This window comes from Panthera onca, chromosome C1 (genome assembly GCF_046562875.1).
Source record: "Panthera onca isolate mPanOnc1 chromosome C1, mPanOnc1 haplotype 2, whole genome shotgun sequence".
Classification (NCBI taxonomy): Eukaryota; Metazoa; Chordata; class Mammalia; order Carnivora; family Felidae; genus Panthera; species Panthera onca.
In genome coordinates this window covers 4494024-4515972 of record NC_138346.1, presented here as the reverse complement: position 1 = coordinate 4515972, position 21949 = coordinate 4494024, and positions in this window count along the sequence as shown.

The following is a 21949-nucleotide window of genomic DNA, read 5'->3' as shown; positions in this document are numbered from 1 at the left end:
AAATAAACCCGCTTTACGGGTGGCTTGAGAGAGCACTTTCAGAATGGCCAGTTCTGCTGTGCCCTCACCAGCTCTCTATGGGGCGACAAGAACGGTGGGGACCTCAGCAGGCAGGTGCGTCTGGGCAGGACCTGAGAGGGGGACCCGGCTCCCCAAAGCTGCCCTTTCCCCCTCCAGCTGTGCTAAGGCTGATTTGCACAGAGAGCTGTTTGCCAACACAAGGAGGGACCCGGGCCACGAGCCCCTGTCTCACCTGTGAGTTTGGGGACTGCTACCATAGAGGAGAGCCCCCTGGACATGTCGGCTCACCCAGACGCTCACGATGGACTGCCCCCAGCAGCCCCCCCGGGTCCCATAGACCCAGCCTGCCACAGGAGGGCTCCTAGTTCCTCAAAGAGCTTTATGGCTGAGAATTTTGAAACCAGGGTTATAAATCACTCTAAATATCTATGTGACACACACATTCTCAGGTGCATATGTGCCTTGAGGGTTCTGATTGGGTAGCAATAATATAGATAGTGGGACCACGGCCAACTATGGGCGGAGATCCCAAGAGCAAGGACAAGGACGAGCACAATGACAGACAAGTCAGTAAATCATGACCAGAATATGTGTTCCTGACAGTAGATTGCAACTTGCGCTGAGCTTCCTAGCAGCCTAAGCGCAGATAGAAACACGCTCGCCGAGCAGCACATTCAAGGTGGGGGCATACCTGTAGCCACAAGCTCGGCCGTGCAGTACGTGTAACATGAAAACGATTTCAACTTAATTTCTTCTGTCTCGAGGCCCCATCTCCGTCAATTCAGAGATGCTCCCCGCAAGTGCCTAATTTTTCCGAAACCTTGGGTGAGCTCTGCCGGGGGGCACATAGTGACAGAGGTGCGGGGGGGTGGGGTGGGGGGCGGTCCTGGCCGTCAGTTCCTGCCAGCATCTTCGGAAGTGTCCACTGACACCTGCCAGGTTCTTACGCAGGTCTCCTGCGTCTCACCCTATCTCAGGCTCTCTTTCTGCTGTTCGGCGCCACGCTGGGTCGTGGGGTGCTCGGGTGCTCGGTGCACCGCCTCGACCCTTTTCTGTATTCTGGCCACCCTTAGCCCCACGAGAGTCACCAGCTGCTGCTCTGGCACGGAGGGCCGGTGGGAAGGCGGGCAGACTCTGAACCGACTCTCGACTTACCACGCGGCCCTTGCTGCTTTGTGGGGATTCCCCATGTCCCCACAGACCCCAGGACATGGCGCCCTCAGAGCTCGGTGGGGTTTCTGGCGTGCAAACTCCATCTCAGGGATGCTCCAGTGGCCAGACTGTTTCCGCTCCTAGAAATCCCCTTTCTTCGCCCTGCCTGGGGCTTGAAGACTTGCCCTGATTCATCCCTGGTTATCCAGACCCCAGAGCCTGTCCTTTGATCTGTGGCTGTAACACTGTTCCCGGGAGCAGTGACGCTGGCCTGTGGCTCTGGGGTGGGGCGATGGAGGCACAGGCCGAGGGGTACAGAACTCCGTGGGGGTGGGGGGGGGGCTAATCAGTTAATATTAAAGAACTTCTGTCCCTGTCCCACCCACGTGGATGTAGATGTATAGTTGGGAGTTGTGTGCCAGGTTTTGGGTACGGGGTTGACTGTGGGGTGAGGGGCGGGGGGGGGGCGCGGTGGAGAAGGTTTGGGGCAAAAACCCCTGACTCTCCTCAAATTCAGAGTCCGGAGAGCCTGGCGCCGAGATTTCTACCTTTTGAGGTTCATTCCTTTGGCAGCCCTTCTGATGGAAAGATCTTTGAAAATGCCAGATGGTAGTGAAGCTAGGCGTTGTTTAGTGCGTGATGGCATGTGGACCCCGGGAAGGGTTACTGGGGCTCCAGCAGAGGATGGGATGTGGATGGACCCCCCCCCCCGCCCCCACTGGAGAGAGGGGAAGGCTTTTCTGGACCTCTCCCACCTTGTGACCCTGCTCCGAAGGTCAGCGTACAAACAGCGGGATAAAGTCCTCTGGATAATGGACTTCAGCCTTCCCGGTAGACTCCAGACGACCTGGGATGAGACCCCACGGACGCTGGTGTTCAGCTCTCTTCCTGGGGTAACAAGACATTTAAAATCACCAGGCTCGCTGTTTCTGGAGGTCTCCCCAGGAGGCCGCGGCTCGAGGACGTGGTCTGTTTCTTTGCTGGGCTTCTCCGCCCTGGGTCCAGGCGACTCCCCATCCATGCTAAGCCCCGTATCTCAGGACCCGGGGACACACGAGGAGCTGTGGGTGTGTGCCGCACGGGGTCGAGCGCATTGGCTGATGAGAGCAGGTAGGTCCCCAAAGTCCCCACCCGGAGGTTTGGACTCTGCTCCTAAACCCCAGGGATGTCTCCGGTGGATGTGTGCCTCTACGGTTTCGTTCCTCCCAGGGGAATGGTTTCCGGGGAGCGGGAGGGTCACATGCTTGGAAAACGGTGCCAGTGTTACAAAGCACTTCTTCTCCTAGTCCCGGAATATCCTGGATGGTGCACGTCTATGCAGTCGCAAATTTGGACACTGGCAGCGTTTGATAAGGAACGACAGTAGTTTGGGTCAGGCATGAAAGGAAAGGAGCTCACTTACTGTAGGCAGTTTGTATTTGCAGCGATGTTTCCAGTTGATCGGGATTCGCCCCATCGTAAGCTGGGGAAGACCCGTGTATCAGACCTCCGTGACTGTCACACTTCTCAAGCTCGTTTGGCGTTCACGAGTGGGCTTCTGTTCACCTGCGCATGGCCGTATGTCACGGTACACGTGACCTCCGTCCAGAGTCCCCGGGACCCTGCTTTCCAAGGACCGAGACAAAAGGCCACGCACAGCTCTTGCCAAAGGAGGAGATGGCTATCGGATCGGTATGTGAAGAGTGATGGGCAATTTTGACATTTTTCTTCTTCTTCTTTTTTTTTTTCAAAAGCTTCGTTTTTTGCTGGCCTTTCATATGCTTATTCGCTCAGACCTTTCCATGCGGGATTCAGAACGGCTGCCAGTCACGTCATTCCTCCCGACGCTCTGGGGGAAGAGCGGTGATCATCAGCCGTTTGTCACAATATGATGTTCAGAAGCAACAGAATGGAAAAATCTGAATTTCCATAGTTATTTCCGGAACTAAACTGATTAAAAGCATTTCCTAGGTAGGTCGGAATCTTCCCTTTAACAAGTTTTCGAAGGAAAAGCAAAGAGGGAGTCATTGTGGCAATGGCATTACATCTGCTTGGGTGACTCAGAATGTATGTTGGCAGGGCAACGTGTCGTGGGGCGAGCTGCAAACACGTCGTGTCGGTGGCCGCGGTACGTCTGAAAGAGCCCAGGGCTTTGCTCTACCATGCCGGATTTGCTTCCTTTTAGCTGTTCACATGAAAGTGTTTGAAGCTAATCTTTTCATCCCCCCCCCCCTCCTTTTTTTTTTTTGCAGACTTGTAATCAATGGGAAGAGTGCATTAAAGCTTTCCCCACCGCTGCATTTCTCAGGGTCGTTGTTGAAAGTGCGGATTGTGTTTTATGCGGGACCGTAATGAGAATTTGAATTCCGTGTGGCGCCTGAAGGGTAAATGAAAAGTCGTCAGTTGCCCAGCTGTGCCACCGATGGGTGTCTTTCTCTGCAATTTATTCCACGCTTGTTTCCGTTAATGTATTCATCCAGCCGTGCACTGGTTCATTCAGTCGCCGGTTCGGCCGAGCTTTGCTGAGTGCCCACTGTGTGCCGGGCACTGTGCTGGGCTTTAAAAATGTCAGAGATGGCCAGGGGTTTGTTTCTTCTTTTCATCGGCTCCCAGCCTGGAAGGGGAGATCGATGGACAATGGAGACATAGGGAAATGGTTACGAGGCTGCGTGGTGAGAAGGATCCCGGTTGGCTTTTCTGGAAATATGCAGAGCCGATGGGAGGGAGTGATCCCTTAGAGAAGGCATCGGGGAAGGCTTACAAAGAAGGGATCCTCCTCTCCCAGCCTGAGGATGGCCAGGCTCCAGGAGGCAGGTCCAGGGCACATGGTGTGGGACAGAGAGTCTTCAGGACGCTGTCACTGTTAAAAGTAAGCGTGTTCAGGAAAAGTGAAGGCGTCTGAGAGGTGGCCACGCGTTCATGAATACCGACAGCACTCGTCACGGTGTGATAGGAGCGTTTTTTCTAAATTGGGAATGGAAGGTCTTAATGGCCATCCCCACCCTGAGGACAGGAAATGAGGCTTTAGGACAAGAAAGAAGGGGGAGCGGCCGGAGAGGCTTCGTCCTCCGGCTTCTCTGGGTTTGTGGGGTGCTCCAGCTCTGTGTGTGCACGTGACCTTCTCTTTGTGCACAAGGCGGGGCGGGGGGAGCAAGCTCTTGGCATCTCTCCTTATAAGGACACCAATCCCATCAGACCAGGGCTCCACCTTCAGGACCTCATTTAACCTGAATTACGTCCTTAGACTTCCCACCTTCAAACACAGTGTGGATTACACCGGGCAGGGGGCTCAGAGCTTCAGTATCTGAATTTTCGTGGAGGGGCACAAATAATTATCCGGGCCGTAACGGACAGGGTGTAATGAATGAAACACCATGCTTGTTGAGCACTTACGGTGTGCCCGGCCCCTCATGGGCGTTCTCAAAATTCAGCTGCAGAAATGGAAAGGCACCTCCGTGGGCCCTCAGGCCCTGTCCCAGGTAGGCGGGGCCGGCCTGCAGGTGTGTGTGCACCCCCTTTCTGGAGAGAGGGAACCGGGGTCTGGGGGCCGCAGGGGCGTGTGCGGGCTCCGCCCACCTGCCCTCCAGCAATGGATCTGGGATCTGAATACAGTTCAGCACACCGCAGCCCTGCACACGTCCCCCCTTAGGGCTGCCGTAACAGAGCATCACACACTGGGGACATTAGGACCCTAGAAATTGACTGTCCCACACTTCTGGAGGCCGGGAGTCTGAAATCAAGTTGTTGACAGGGCTCATTCCTCCTGAAGGATCTGAGGACAATCGGTTCCTGCCCTTCTGGTTTCTGGGGACTCCAGGCTTTCATTGGCTTGGGGCTGCATGGCTCCAGTCTTGGCCTCTGGCTTCATAGGGCTTTCTTCTGCGACTCTGGGTCTCCTCCTGTTCTTACGAGGACCCCTGTCATTGGATTTAGGACCCTTAATGATATCTGCAAAGACCCTTCTCAAATAACACGTGCTGGGTGGACGTGTTATTTAGGGGACACTTGTCAGCCACCTGCAGGGATGTTCCTGCACGAACGGGGTGGGCAGACAGGTGTGCACAGGTTCAGCCCGGCTCGTCGTTCCCCACCCAGCCCTGCACGCACAAGGCTTGCATCGACCGGGCTCCAGCCAAGCCTTTCTCCTCCCGTTTTCCTGTTTGCAGGTTTTGGATTCTATCTTTCACATCGGGGTTTTTCTCAAACAGCTACAGATCTTTGGCGATCTACTCACGGTTCACAGTGACATCTTTTCCCAGATCCTTCTATCTGTCTGGGAGGTGCGACCCTGATTTGTGGCATTCTGGAAGGGGAGAAAGAGAAGAGGATAGGGCCCCCCAGTCACGTGACTTTTGCTTAATTGCCCCAAAGTCAGCCTTTACCTTTCGCCACCGGCTGCTACGCCTGAGGCCCCAGGGCCCAGACTCTGATGGAGTTTCTCCGCGGGATGCGTCTAGTTTCCTCTTTGGATAGGGAAGGGTGGTCTCCCGATTGTGAAGTAGGGGTCGGGTTTGAGGGTCTAAGATGATCACAGTGTTTTCAGATTCATCCACTGCCGTCTTGGTAAACGGTCAGCAGCTGGCTCCCTGGAGGAAAGAAAAGACGTCCCGATTTCTAGAACCTGTTGACTCTGGTAGGGTCAGTATTCCCACCGTGGCTGGTTCCAAGCTCGCCGGGTTGATGCCCCTGGATGCAGAGTTGAGGAGAGAGCCTCCGTGGCACACGTCCTTACGTGGCACCTCCAGCAGGTAGACACAGTCACGTTGGTCACCTCAAGAGCACAGGGAGCGGCGAAATGTAACAGAAGACTCAGGAAGTGATGCGTTCTGAGTCCTCGTTACCTCCGTTTTTCATACAGTGCGTTTAACTGAAGTTCCTATAATTTAGGTTTGATCACGGCTGTGTTGGATAACCGACGCAGGGAAGTTCTGGAACGTGACAGTCGGCCCTTGCGAACCGGTATAAGCTGACTGGCACACAGCGCCCCTGAGTCACGTCCTGCCCTCTCCCTGGCACCTGGTAGCTCAAATTTCTTGTGGCTCCTGGTAGCTCAAATTCCTAAGGCTTTCTGGGGTTCGTGGCTCCAATAAATTTGTTTCTTACTGGTCTGTCTCTCTCTTCTGATTTCATTACGGGTTTGGGAAGATAGAAAGTGAAAGACAGTACGCACGCACGTGCATGTATCGATGTTTTATTTTAACTCTCTCTACTGCCTTTGTAGGGAGGGTTTGGGGAGCTATGCCGGTTAGCACTTGCTGTGGTTTATGACCCTTGATATTAAACTTTTCGCCGTTCAGGTTTCCTCTCCTGATGGGGCCTTGACCGATCCGGAGTGCTGGGGGGCAGGGCAGTCTAGGTGCCTGCTGTGTTCCACCGGGGAGGTCAGACGAGCGTCTTCTGGGTTTGCCCCCCCACCCCCGCCGCCCCCCACCCCGTCGGCAGCCACACAGCCATCAGTCACTCTCCCACGAGGGCCATCATCTCGGTTTCATCCCTTCCTAGGGATTCCTTTCTTTGTCGGTTGGCCCCTTACCTTGTCTCTGGCCAACCAACTCGTCCTTCATACGAGCACCCAGGACAGTGGGCATCTTCTCCTCTTCCTCTGCTTCGGTCAGCATCTCTGCAGTGGTCCTGGTTTTCACCGGTGGTGCCTGGCCTCAGAGCTTCTCCTGCTCCACCAGGGTCCCGCGGGCCCTAGGGGCGGTGTCCCCTCCCTCATGGTGACCGCTGGGTTGCCTCATTGTCCTCGAACGGCTTCGCAGTGCTGTCAGCACCTTTTACCAAGGTCCACGCATTCAATTCTCTCCCTTAGTGACCGGCGTGATCTCCTTGTTCTTGGCTGAACTCTGCGAGACTGAGTGGGTGAGTCTTCTCCTCCAACCTGACCGAGTCTCCTGCCAAGGGCAGGGCGGGTGTGGGAGCACCCCCGCCTCCTTTGCCCTCCGTATTTTTCTTGTCTGTTTTCTTTTTAATACTTTATTTCTCATGCTGCCCATGCAGAATCCTGCGACCCCAAACGCCTCCTTGTCAGTTAGCACTCAGGGGTTAACATCTGCTCAGTGGGGACCAGAGGCAGTGGTGCTAACAGAAGGGGCCCAGCCATCTGGGGCCGCTGCCTCGCACGCGTGCTGGGGGAGGAAGGACGCCCCAGCTGCCGGAGCAGGGTGAGTGATTCACGAAGGGAGAATCCCACCAGGCAGGCCCCCAGTGGCCAGTGAGTAATTAGGTGTGGCCACCGGTGGCCTGCCTCCAGGCTGACCTAATCAGTTCATCAACTCTGGATCTCTAGGCTCCGCGGGCCCTGCCTGGTCGTCGCCCTGTTTCGTAACCAGCCCTGAGCATTCAGGCTCCCTGCTCACAGGTTACAGGCTCTGCCATCTCAGATGTGAGACTGTGGGCTTCAGGCAGCTCTGTTTTATGGGGAAGAAAGAGACAGAGCGAGTGCAGGTGTCCTGGTTGAGGCCAGGGATTGTCGGGATTGGTTTTGGGGCTAACGGATCGATCCGGGTTCCGCGCCGAGCAGCACGGGCTCCGAGGACGCAGATACGAGCACTGAGGATGATGTCTGGAGGGGATGCCTGCTCCTTCGTGTCCCTGCGGCATTTCCCCAGGGGTGCCCAGGCCTGCCGGAGTCCCGGGGTGTTCCCTGAGAACGAGGTTTCTGTGGGCAGACAGGTTGAGGACGCGCTGCCTTTGCACCTGGGCAAATCCGAGGCTCGAGAAGTCCCGGCGTGAAGAAATCTCTGTGGCTTTGTCGGTCGTGGAGCTCATTCCTTGTAGAACTTGGACTTCTGGCCTGCAGTGCTGATGTGGAACGTGGCAATGTTTCCAAGCCCGGCTGCAAGGATGCTCCCGGGGAAGGATTTGAAACAAAAGTGGTTCCCGGGGTCCACCCGTGGGTGTTTTGCTTTAGGAGCTCCAGGGTGAACCCCGCAATTCATGCTCTTTAAAAGTTTCCAGGTGGTTCTGATCATCAGTGACCTCGCAGGCCCACGGAAGCCTTTTAGTGGCCACGCAGAGCCCAGCGGCTGAGTTTTTCCTCTGTTTTGATTGAAGGCTGAGCATCCCTGGGACGAACGGGGGAGAGGAGTCAGTGTGGCACAAATTCGTCTTCAGACTCATCGTGTGGGTGAGTCTTGGAAAATGTCGTCTCAGGACAGATCTATGTGGAGCAGTCGTGCCTTTCGAGGGCTGGGAAAGTTGGCCCTGGGGGATTCCCTTTACCCCAGGGGCTAGCCCTGATGTAGGGTGCCAGGAAAACGCCTCCCCCAGAGGCACTGCCCTGCTAAATGAGCAGCTCTCCCTTTGGGAAGCAGCAGGAGGAGACGATCTCCTCCATGAATGTTGATTCATCCTCGGCTTGTATGGCATCCAGGAAAATGCGTAACGCACATTTCCACCCATCCCGGGAAATGTGTTATGTGTTCAACATGACATGGAAGCATCACGTCATGGGGACATCTGAGTAGTGTGTGGACCCATTTGAAACCACTTTAGGAAGAGCCCAAGGCCATGGGTTAGAACTGATCCGCGAAGTACCTCTTTTTTTTTTTTAATGTTTGATTTATTTAAAAAAAAATTTTTTTTTTAACATTTATTCATTTTTGAAAGGCAGAGAGAGACACAGCACGAATGGGGGAGGGGCAGAGAGAGACGGAGACACAGAATGGGAAGCAGGCTCCAGGCTCCGAGCTGTCAGCACAGAGCCCGACGCGGGGCTCGAACCCATGAACCGTGAGATCATCATCTGAGCCGAAGTCGGATGCTCAACTGACTGAGCTACCCAGGCGCCCCCAACCCGGCGCCCCCTCTTAGTAGCGGGAAGGCAGTTAGCCGTGCCAACCCCTCTGCGTGGGGGAGCTTGAGCGCCAGGCCCGGCTGCTAAATCAAATATCGATGGATGCGGCCTGCAAAAATCGGGGCTGTCCGACCCTCATGGAATGGAGCTCCAGTGAGCGGTGATTTCAGTAGAACCAGAAGGCCCTGGGACAAGCACCTTGCACTGGGGGGACCCCGCGGCGAGCGGGAGCCAGGCTGGGAGGGGCTCCGTGCCCCCCTGACGAGCCTCATGTGGCGAAGCGTGGCTGCACCAAAGAGTCTGAAAATCAGTTGAATAAGTTATGTTTAGTAAGTGGCCATATCTCATTCTCAGATTAAGTTTCAGCGTTGCTTAAAGCATCAAGCTCGTGCCCAGCTCACCAAGCACTGCCTTGCACAAAAACTCAGGAGTATCCTAATATTTCACAGGTGTGTATTTTTTTTTTTACCTCCTGCCCCCCACTATCAAGGCACCTCGGGGGTTTGAGGTAGCAGACAACCCAGAAAAAGGTGTGGATGGCAACTCAGAGGTCAGAGGCGAAACCCATAGCATGTGAAAGAATTGTCAAAGACTCGAACTTTGCTCTAGTAGGTCTGATCTGGGTTTTACTCCCCACTCACCACCGTGTGACTTGGGGAAAGTTACCTAACTTGTCAGAGCTTCAGTTTCTATGACTACAATACGGGGATCCTGGAGGTATTTTCTTCGTGGGCTTGTTTCGAGGGTGAAATCAGAGAAAGCGTATGAACTGCATGCACCGTGCCTGATAACTGGATGCCCTTCGGGCACGTGCAACCAGCACAAGTTATTTGTCCCTCGTGCTTCCCTTGGGCTTTGACCCGCCTGCCTTTGCTTCCTGTCTCCCCGACGAGACGCGAGGGCCCTGGACCGGGAAATCGTCTCTGCTCGCTGGGCCTGGCTCGGTGCTGCCTGCTCAGTGCACAGCTGTGGAACAGACACGTGACCAAATGGCGGAACAACGCTGTGAGCTTTGCCCTCCATTGTATTGCTTGTAGGGGGGAGGTGATAGATGCGCTGAGGGGCGCCTGGGTGGCTCGGTCTTGATCTCGGCTCAGGTCACGATCTCACGGTTCATGGGATCGAGCCCCACGTCCGACTCTGTGCTGGCAGTGTGGAGTCGGCTTGGGATTCTCTCTCTCCCTCTCTCTCTCTGCTCCTCCCCTGCTCGAGCTTTCTCTCTCTCCCTCTCTCTTTCTCAAAATAAATAAGTCAACTTAAAAAAAACCCAGAGGCAGTGAAAGCAGGAACATGATGGGTTTAAACAGATTAACGGGTGGTCTCCCGCACGCTGGCCCATGGCTACGTTCAGAAGGGACAGCAGATAGGGCATCGGAGTCCACAGGCGCTCGTTTTAGCAGGAGGGGCCTTTAGACTTGATCTTCCCACAGTGTCAAATGGTTTCCTGCTTAGAGACCTGAAACCTAAGATACTGAGCTGTATCTGGATTTCCTTTTCTCTGTGCAACAGCACGAGAAGTTTCTCTACGTGTTTTGACTTACACAGTAGTACAAAGCCCACACAACTAAAAACAAAAAAAAAAAACACACACACACACACAACAAAAACAAAAAAGCTACTGTGATCTTAGCGTACAAAAGCAGGGGTTCCCGGCAGTTCTGCTCAAGCTTCGGGTGTTTGGGTGGCTCTGGCAGTGAGTGCCACGGGAGTGGCCACTGCAGGCGGTGGGGTGGGCACAGTCTGAGGTCTGAGCTCTTAGCAGCAGGTGAAAGGTGCAAACTCCAGTCTAGGTGTTCAGCGCGGGGCTGAGCCTCTCACTCGGTCCCAACCTGGGCCTTGGAGGGGGGTGTCCTTATCACCCCTGTTTCACGCACAAAGGCGCTGGTACAAGGAGAGTAAATGGAGGAGGCCTGAATCTGAACCTAAGACTGGCCCGGCTCCGAGCCCCCCACCCCCAACCCCCCCGCCGCCAGGCTGCACCCAGAAGGACTGAGTCCCAGCAGACTGTATCGGGGACCCAGGGGCATTCCGAGACCATCAGCCCAGCGGTCCAGAGCAAGCCCCGGCCCTGCCAGAGACCCCAACCCAGTTGACAAAAGAATTTCATTTTTCCTGCCTTCTCTCTGAGCGATGGATTCGAGCATAAGTCCTTGATGCTTTGTGTCCAAGGGCAGATCCCCTGATGACATCCAGGTTTAGTTTACAGAATTGGCCGAAGTCAGTAGTTATCCTAAGGCCGAACCAGACTGCAGTTCAGGAGTAGTATTTGAAAATAGTAAATTGGGCCTTTGGGGTTCCCCTCGAAAGGAAGGAAAGATGAAGTAGGTTTAAAACTAAAGCAAAGTACATCAGTTTCTACTTCGAGGCTCACTTTCCCTTCCTTTCTTTTTGATTGTTAGACTTGGTCTTCTAGGGTTACTCTAAGGTTGCCAAAACTGATGATGCATCCTTCTTCCGGACAGTGTGTAAAAATAATATCGATCGCCGTACGGGTGGGAAGCTTATTCTTAGAAGCTGGATCGCTGCCATAAAGGTAGGGCCGGCGAGGAAGGCAGAAACCCCAAACCGCGTGGCGTATTTTTGGCGTAAAAAGCCTGAAAGGTCTGAAACTTGATATTGTTTTTTAGGGGAGGCCAATCAGCGGCTGTGCTACTTTGTGAAGATCCTTCATTGAGAGGAGGCCAAGCTTTCTGCCACATCTTTGATCCTAAAGCAGGGCTTTGCTTCAACAGTTCAACAGAGAGTCATTTCTCTAATGAGCTATTCACTTCTGTGCAGTGCCTTCTTTTGGTTACTTGATCTAGAAAACATCCATACATTTGAATGGTCAGCACACAGAAGGTTTCCGTGTTTCTCTGTGGTTAGCTGCTTCTCATTCGGTTATATTCCAAGAGACGGCCTTGCTGGGGAGGCGGCTTCGGTACCCTTGTAGCTCTGGGGTCTCACACGATGCCTGGCAACATAGCGGGTCTCGGGGAGGCTCCATTGACTTAATAGGCAGTTGCGTGACTGCTCCTTCTGGCAACTCTTCCTTCAATTAGGGCACATGCAGAATGAGTGGACCCATTTGGATTTTAATGCAAGCTCCAAGAAGTTGGCCAATATTGAGAAGATAATGATCGCTGGGAGTCAGGTCTGGCTTTGGGCCAGATGAAGCGTGCTTCATGGCACTTTGGGTCGCGTCTCTCCAAATGTCCCTGGCTTTAGGGCGGGCCAAATGACCCCCGGGGGCCAGTCCTCACTGGATTCCTCCAGCTCGAGTCTTCGAAGCCAGGAACTCAACGAGTCAGACTTGCATTTCGGATTTCCTGGGATGGACCACCAAGCTCACAGCTGGGCTCTGGAAGCAAGCATCACCCAAAGCTGGCGTCCTCTGCCCGCCAAGCATTTGTTGCTTTCTCTCCGGCGTGTTCTGGTTCAGAGACGGCATCCATCAGAATTTGGGAATCAGACACACGTAGGTTCAAATTCTCCCTCTGGACAAGGGACACAGTCCTTCTGAGCCTTGACTCTGTCCTCTAGAGTATGGGCTCCACACTGGTATCCATTCACAGTGTGTAGTAAGAATAATAGAGAGTGTTCTGTGACTGCCCCTACCCCTCGCACTCGTCCGTCAGCGCTGGTTCCCCTTCCCCTCCCCTCTCTGCCTCTTCTTCCATTCTTGCTGCAATGTTGAACGTGATCGTGAGGGGATAGCTAAGAGAGTGTGTGAGCGAGCCTGTGACAGGCAGGCTTGGACCATGTTGGGGACACCTGTGCCTGCAGGCGGGTCTCGGAGGTTATCGGGTGATCCATCCATTAGCTGGATTCCCCCATCAGCAAACTTGCTGATTGACCGCGGTCTTCTTGGTCCTCTCGAAGAATAATTCTTTTCATACCGTCACTCTCTTTATATAGATTTACTAGAGGTTATTTGTTCTAACATTTCAAATGTCAAGTTCTTTTCCGTTTTAATAGCCCTTAGTGATTAGTTTCTGAAACCCCACCCTGTGGTTATGTGCATGATACTTGAGGAATTCACATATTTCCAAAATTTGCTAACCATGGGGGAAAATAAAAAACAAATTCTTGATCCCACCTAGGATGACTCAATTCATGTAAACCCCGGTCTTAGCCAGGGCCTGAGTAATTGATGGTCAGCAGACATAACTCCCTGAGGTCAGCTAGTTCGGTTTGTGGAACACCACCAGCGAGGCAAAGGGATGGGGCCCCAGCTTGCCCGATAGGCCCTCGAGGGCTTCCTGGAGGAGGCAGAATTCCTTGAGGGCCCTTAATCAGAATCTACCGCACATGCTCTTTCGAGGCAGCTGTCCACACTGTGAGTCCTCGGGCACTTAGCACATCCAATGCTCCGTCTCGATGCAATCTCGGGGGTGGCAGAGAAGGGACAGCAAAGATCGGGCACCTGTGTCCACCTGTGAGCACGTGACACAGAAGAGAACGGGTCTGGGTTTCGTTTCACTTCCGCGTTCTCCAGCGTCTGCTATATTTTTCTGCCCTGAAGGGCGTGGGGAGGAGGGCAGTAGAACCGTTAGACGGGACACTGTCCTGCTCCTCTTCGTGTCTTCGGGTCCTCAAACGTGCCCCAAACACAGAGGAGCCCTGCATGCCTGCTGGGGCAAGGAATGAATGAATGAGACCCGTGCCCTTTGAGGGAACAAAGACTTCACTCGTTCAGCCCCAGCCGATTGATTCATGCGCTTTCACGAAGATCTCGTCAATTTGGCCAAGACTTAACCACATCCGTCCTCGGGGCGCGCGGAGGTTTTGAAAGCAACTCTCTGTAGGTTCCCTAATGAAGACCAAACAACGTAACTCGTGCCAGGACTCACCAGCGACAGCCCCGGGGAAGCAGGCTCCTCTCTAATTACCTGCAGTGTTTCTGCCGGGAGCAGCCTCGGCGGGTGGTGGGGCTGAGCGTTGGCCAGACCTGTAAATAATACCAGTCATCGCGACGGACCCCGCGTTGCCGATGCTGTGCCCTCCCGCGTCCCAGGAAGGTCGTGTGATGGGGACGTTGCTCCAGGCGGATGATGGGGAAGCCTCGAAACCAACGTCAGGCTGCTCCCCACTCCCACCTCCACCCCTGCCCCTGGCAGGTAACTTTCGGAAGGAGAGGGACACGCAGAACACGATTTTGAGTAGTTTCTCTTTCCTACGGAGAGCGAAACTCACAAGCCCAAGTAAGGGACTTTTGTTTAGCTCTGGAGCTCGTGGTGGTGTTAGCTGTGCTACCGAATGTTCTATCTAGAATGACTCCACTCATCACTAAACCCTGCTGTCCACGCTGGCGCTAAAATGGATTTTTACCAGCAGGAGCCAAAGGCGAGCTTTGGATGTTGCTTTAGTAAGAGACACCCTACGTGCTGTTTGGCTAAAGAGAAATATTGCCGTTTCGGTCACCTGTGTACCGGCCGGCCAGACCGTTCCCTCTGAAAACATCACCCGGGGAGACTCATTTTACTGAGATAACACCCGAACTTCAAGAGGTGAGGCCAGCTTTTGAAAAAGAGGCTGTTTTCCGAAAGTCCCCCAATGACCTCATCACCGCTGCATGAGAGTAACGACGACAGTACTTAATAAGGGCTCTCTGAGTGGGTTTTATTTTATTTTTTTGTCATTTATGTTTGAATAAATGGGAAAAAACAATAAACTAGAGCACCGAGGGATGGAAAGAGCCACAGAGGGGTCCCTGAGCTGCTGGAGCCGTGTGGCTCTGAGATGGGCAGCCCCGGGGCTCGTGATGGCAGAGTCCACAGCCGGCCGAAACAAAGGGTCAGCTGGTATTTTTTTTTTTTTTTTTTGTCAATCCCGGAAAAAATATCGTGTAAGGGAAGTTTTCATTAATCTTGAGAATTTTATCATCGGAAACACCTGGCACCACCCCCCCCCCCCCCACCGCCCGCCCTGGGGGAGATTTATGATGACCGGTCACTGGCATCTGGGGAGCAGAACATCCCCCGGGGGCATGTGAGCCATGGAGCTGGGCCTGTGGCCGCGCTTCCTGCTCTCCTAAAGGGACCGTTTATCAGCCGCTCTCATTCGAATCAGTGTGACATCTTTCCATTGCGGTACACGTATAGATTTCCCAACACTTATTTTTCTTCTGCACCTAGAATTCTTTCGCGTGGCGTCTCTAAGACATTCTTGTTTTCCCCCTTGCGTCTGAGCAAATACCGTGGTGGAAATTTTATGGAATTTTGAGACAAGGGGTGAATTAAAGGTATTTTTCTTTTGATTGGAGTGCCTAGGAGGTGACATCACGTAGTGGAACGGGTCTGAATTGCGAGTTTGGAGGCCTGGGTTGGGCCCTTTCCGCCCGGAGACCACGTCCCAGCTTGCTTTTCTGGAATATGCCTGAGGAGCGTGGCTCCCCCAACTAAGGATCCAAGAATTTATGGGGGGTGAGCCCAGGTATGGAGGGAAAGTGCCACGTCTCCAAAAATGCGTTTTGGCGTCTAGAAAACCAGTGAGAAGTTTAGTGGATGATACAGTGTGGATAAGTATGTTTCTCCAGACCTTGCAATTCCTGTAGAGACTCCTTTATGGAATATCTGTAGCTTAATAAGGCCCAGGAGAGGGCAAATAACTTATCACACAGTTTAATTAACCAACAGGTATCTTATCCCCTCTAAGGGATTTCTTTAAAACGTGGGGAGAAGGATCCAATGATAAAACAAAGCACCATGAAAGTAACGTGCCTACAACTTCTCTGGGGCACATCTCCTTGGCGCATCTGGGGAGCTTTTAAACATTTTGGAGAGCTGCTCACACGTAACAGAAGCCCAGGATACTTGGAGGGCACAGTGACCTGTGTCAATTGAGAAAAGAACTATGACTTCAGGGAATAACCATACTTTCCAGGATTCACATCTCAATACAACTGTCACCCTTAAAACATGTCCAAGGGGTTGCCCACCAACTTCGAGGCCAGTGCCAATTTCCTCCTTGAGAAGTTTAATAAAGAAAGACTCGAATGGCTCTAGGCTGTTCTTTTGCCTGGATGAGCCTCCAACTTGGCCTCCGACCCTGTGGCCCCAGCGCCCTGAGTGCACTCGTTGGTTCAAACCGACCTTGCCTTCCCTCACCTGCTCTGCAGCATGCTGAATCCAATATGGTGGCCAAGAGCCCCTGTGGTTGTTTCCATTTCCGTTCATGAAAATAAAGCAAATTCGGTTGGTCGGTTGCACCGGTCCCAATGAAAGCATTCGTGGCTGGTGGCTCTCTCACTGGACAGTGGAGATTTAGAGAATATTTGCTTGATCACAGAAAATCCTATTGGGCAGTGCTGCCCCCCAGGGTCCACACTGCAGGTCCCCTGCCTGGGATTGGTACACACATCCCCCATCCTGTCCTGTACCAGGCTATTTGCTGTGGAGAAACCTCCTGGGGTGCCTGGGTGGCTCAGTCGGTTCGGTGTCTGACTCCGGCTCAGGTCATGATCTCACGGTCCGTGAGTTCCAGCCCCACATCGGGCTCTGTGCTGACAGCTCAGGGCCTGGAGTCTGCTTCGGATTCTGTGTCTCCCTCTCTCTGCCCCTCCTGCTCTCATGCTCTGTCTCTCTCTCTCTCCACAATAAATAAACATTAAAAAGAAAAATCCCTAGACTACATAGACAGGTGTCAATCATATGGATGGTTCTCCAGACCCTTGAAATTATGTCCTTTTCCAGAAACCCCCCTCTCCCTTCCCTGCCAGATAGATGCCTCTGGCTCTCCCCTGGCTCCTCAAACTCCTACTCCAGCCCCCACCCCTATCTCAGGGCAGATGACCTCACCCGCCACACCCTGGAGAAGGCAGGGGTGGAAGGAAGGGAGTGCCCTTAATTCCCTTCCCAGCATCCACCCCAGACTCTGCCCTCTCCCTCCCTTCTTCCCAGGAAGCTCACTTAATGCCTGTGCTCCTGACCCTCCAGTGCCATCAGGGGCTTTGCTCATCACGTTCCCTGAAGATGCTGGTTAGCCTGTCCATCACCCTGTAGCAGCTTCCCAGGGCTGCTGTCACCAAGTACCACAAAGTGCACGTTAAAACCGCAGAACCTTGTTGTGTCAAAGTTCTGGAAGTCCAAAGTCAAGGTGCCAGGAGTGCTGTGCGTCCCCTGGAGATTCTAGGGGAGATTCTGCCCCTGCCTTTCTCTTATCTTCCATCCTTGGTGCTCCTGGGCTTCTGGAAGCATCCTTCTAGTCCTGCCTTTCCCCTGTGTTCTCCCTGTGCTTCTGGCTCCACACAGCTATTTTTTCCTAAGGACACAGGTCATGCTGGGTGAGGGCCCACCTCCTCCAGCACAACCTCAATTTATATCTTCAAGGACCCTATTTCTAGATAAAGTCACATTTTGAAGTAAGGGGTAAGGACCTCAATGTACCTTTTTTTGGGAAGACACAGTCCACCCACAACATCCTCCAAAGCCATGATCCCCTCTGCTCTGGGCCCCGGGCCATGACCCCCGTGGCCTGGGTCCTTTGCTGCGCATTCTTGCCCTCCGTCTTTGGCTGGGTTTGTCTACAGGAGCCTCCAGGAGATGGGAAGTGAAGGGAGACCAGCATCAGGCCTTTCTTTCCGTCCTTCCCTCCATCGATGCTGTGGTTCTGGAAGCAAAACCATGTCCCCTAATGCACGACTTCTGCTGGGCACCCGCCCCTCCGTGGTTCCCACTCTTGCCCAATGGGGATATCACGGTTTCTTGCTCTCTTGCTTTCGGGTCTGAGTGTTTAATGACTTTGCCCTTGGGTGTCTCAGTGGCCCTTCTAGTTCCCTTGAAGCAGCCCAGAGTTCTCTCAGATATTCCCTCCTTAAGTTCCGTCCACAGTCCCAGCTGGGTGAGGTGGATCTTGTAGGAGACGTCGTATTTCAGCCACGCTCTGTGTCCCCTCTTCCACCAAAGCAGTCTTGAGTATCTCACAGAGTAGACATGCTCCTTACCCCAAAACAAAAGAAAATTTTAGAATCTTCCCTGGATACCCGGTCCCTCTGACACTGCTGTCCCCATCATTTCTGCCCTTCACCCGAAGCCACTTGTAGGGCTTTTCCTCCTGTCGTGTCCACGGGCCGCCCTCCCACTGACCCCATTCAGTCCAGCCCAGGCTGCGTCCCTACAGCTCACAGAGGCTCGCTTGCTTCTTGCCCGTGAATGGCCACCCCCAGTCCTGCCTCCCCAGGGGGAATCTGCTTGCCGAGGTGCCTCACGGAGGTTTCCTGATGCTTCTGTGGTGCTTCACCGTGGCCCTCATCTGTTGCTTCGATTTACACTCCACCTGCGTTCTGCTTTCCTGCAGAATCCCTTGGCCGTCCGTGGGGGACGTGTCACTCCGCCCGGGCCGCCCGTGACAAAGTACCGCAGACTGGGCTTGACTGACAGAAACTCACTTCCTGGTTCTGGAAGCTGGAAGTCCAAGGTCAGGGCGCTGCCTGGATTGGATTCTGCTGAGATCTTTCTCCTCGGCCTACAGGTGCCTGTGTTCCCGCCCTGTCCTCAGCAGGCCTTTCCCCTGTGCTTGTGTGTCCCTGGTGCCCTTCAGGATGTCTAGCTTTCTTCTTCTAAGGATGCCGGTCAGACTGGAGCAGAGCCTACTCTAACGGCCCCCTTTTAAGTTATATGCCTCTTTGAAGGCACATAACTGTCCCCAAATACGGCCACATGCTGAGACACTGGGGCTGGGGCTTCAATTTACGGCTTTGGGCGGAGGCACAATTCACCTGTAACAGGTGATGGTATCGTGTGTTGGTTCCGAGTTCCTTCTGTGGGTCCATGGACCCCTTGCTCTGTGTGTCCGGTCCAGACCTGCTGTCCGACACCAACAGCTGTGTTCCTACCCACTCTCTGGCCACTACGTATGGTGCCTTCTCAGGAATTCAAGCAAAGCAGCCTGCCCACGCCGACCCCCTCCCTCTCCCTGCCCCCAGCCTGAGGAGTTAAGATGTACCTCCTGGCCCCCTCCTGGCACTGGCCGGAAGAGGAGGGACAACATCTGTGACACCAAAGGCACCTTTCGGGGCCTGACTGTCCAAGGAGGCTGTTAGGACGCCGGCTCTGCCCTTGACTCTGGGTCCCTTCTGGGATGGCCTCTGACCTGGCAGGGCTGGCTAGACTCTCGCGGCATCGCTGAGTAGGGTCCGGATCTCCAGCTCACTTTTCCTTGGGCAGGAGTGGGGCCCACTGCCTTGCAGCCTGGCTGGGTGGCCCGGCAGTGGACTCTGTCCCAGATGGGGAGCGCCAGGCCCGGGCTTTCCACATGTCCTTGCTGTCCGGCCCCAAAGCGGGCACCTGCACGGAGCAGTGACCGCACAACCCCACCCCTGCCTGTGACACGCACGCCTCCACTCTTGTGGGCTCTCCTTAAGAAAGGGCCCTCGTCCTGCTTCCTGGACACCTGCCCTTGACCTTCTAAGGCCTTTACGTCCAAGTCAGCTTGGGCTGTCATAGCAAAACAGGCAGACACGGGGGCTTAAGCAATAGTTATTTTTCTAGGGGCGCCTGGCTGGCTCGGTTGGTAGAACATGCGAGTCTTGATCTCAGGGTCCTGAGTTCAAGCCCCACGTTGGGTGTGGAGCCTAGTTCATGAAAAAAAAAAAGAAAAAGAACTCTAAGGATAAAACAATAGTTATTTTTTTCAAGCCAGGAGTCAGGATCAAGGTATTGGCAAATGTGGTTTCTGGTGAGAGCCCGCTGCCTGGCTTGTGGACAGCCGCTTTCTGTGTCTCCTCACATGGCCCTTCTTTGGGGCACATGGGGTGGTGGGGGCTGAGGGAGAGAGAGAGAGAGAGAGAGAGAGAGGGAGAGAGATTATCTCTGGAGCCTCTTCTGCTTGTAAGGCCACAGCCCTATGAGATTAGGGCCCCACCTTGTGACCTCATTCAACTGTAAGTACCTCCTTGGAGGCACTGTCTCCAAATACAGTCATGTCTCGGGTGAGGTTTTCAATGTGTGAGTTTTGGGGAACGCGATTCGGCACTTAGCAGAGGCATTGGGGCTTGGGGGCTGTGGAGGGGGTACCGGGAGTGGTGCCCTGAGCCAGGAGCCCGAGGAGCCTCGTTCTAGAATGAGCTCCATCACTTCTCAGCTGGGTGACCTCGGCCACGACCATCCACCTGTCTGACCCGCCGAGAGGCGCCCTGCCCATCTCGTGGGGCTGGGGTACCACGGACGGAGGCTGGCTTACAGCGGGGGCAGGGGTCGCCCGCATGAAGAGTTGTTGCATATCCCACGTCACTTCTGAAAGTGAGGTTTGTTGTCAACAACGTGGATATGGCGAAATCACCAGAAACACAGACTTTACCATAACAGCACTTCTTTCAAGAAAACCCTGTCCCTAGAGGTAGGGCCTGGTTGCTGACACTGGAATACCTTCACATTTCCAATGAATACAGTTCTTTTTTCCATCTGACTGGAAGCTTAATAATCTTACAGTTTAATGAATTCCAGATGAGAGGTCTGAAACACCAGGGCTGCGAGCCCGTCCTAGACGTTTCTCGGGTTTGCTTGGTCTCACAGGGTACGCGTCCTGACATTTCTGCATATCAAACAGGAGATAAAAACCCCAGTTTTAACCATTAAGATAAGTCACAGTCTCCCGTAATGGATGTGACTGACGTTTCTGGGTCTTGCCGTTATGTGGAAAGTCTAGCAGAAATGAAAGGCCTCCGAGAACCCAGCAGATCCCAAGGGCCATGCTTCTCCGTAGGCTTGTTTGTTTTGCATGTTGTTCTCTGAAATAATCTAAAAGAATCTAATATCTCCATTTTCCATCAAGTCCTATGAGGGCTACGTCAGGTCTGCCTGGATTGTGTGATTCTGCTGTGATAATACAAGTTTTATGTTGTGATAAAAACACCCAAGGGGCGCCTGGGTGGCTCAGTCAGTTAAGCGTCCGACTTCAGCTCAGGTCACCATCTCGCGGTCCGTGAGTTCGAGCCCCGCGTCGGGCTCTGGGCTGATGGCTCAGAGCCTGGAGCCTGTTTCGGATTCTGTGTCTCCCTCTCTCTCTGCCCCTCCCCCGCTCATGCGCTGCCTCTCTCTGTCAAAAACAAATAAACAGTAAAAAAAATTTAACAAAAAATAAAAAAATAAAAAAAAAAATAAAAGCACCCAATGTGACGAAGGGCCAGCCAAGGACGATACGAGTGAGATCGATTACAGAGCTGCAGGGCAGCTCAGATGTGTGGTGGCTGCCCGATGTTTCGGTATGGGTCTCAGGTTAGGGTTAAGAGCTGCGTCCTGGGATTGCCTGGGTGGGTGAGTCGGTTAAGTGTCTGATTCTTGATTTCGGTTCAGGTCATGATTTCGTGGTTGTGGGATCGAGCCCCACGTCAGGCTCTGTGTAGAGACTGTTCAAGATTCTCTCTCTCTCTCTCTCTCTCTGCTTCTCCCCTGCTCGTTCTCTCTCTCTCTCTCTCTTTAAAAAAAAAAAAAAAGAGTTAGGTCCTGGGACCCGCCCCATCGGCGACATACCTATGGGCAGTTCTTGTTATTTATTACCCACGGTGGCACCAATATTTTCCAGCTCAGCTACAGAATTTCTCTCCTATTTTCAAAGAAAATTCAATGGGAATTCTTTTTTTTTAATGATAATTCCCTTAAGTTCATTTTATTATTTTATTATTTTTTAAATATAATCTATCATCAAACAATCAACAAAACTAGAAGGCAACCGATGGAATGGGAAAAGATATTTGCAAATGACATATCGGATAAAGGGCTGGTATCTAAGATCTATAAAGAACTCACTAAACTCCACACCCGAAAAACAAATAACCTAATGGGAATTCTTAAGGGTGGAGGGGAATGAAGTCCATGGGCTCCAACTGCCATCTTTAAATGCAAGGTTCGGAGCCAGTTATAATTAATCCCGGTCATTTTCTTAGCGCACCTGACTACTTTCCTTTCTCATTCCTGCTTGGTATTTTTTTCGCAAATCAGGTTTATTGTGTATATTTGAAGCTTTGGATTTGTTGTAGAAAGAAATGGAAACATGATGAGAAACAGAGCCAACATGGTCCCC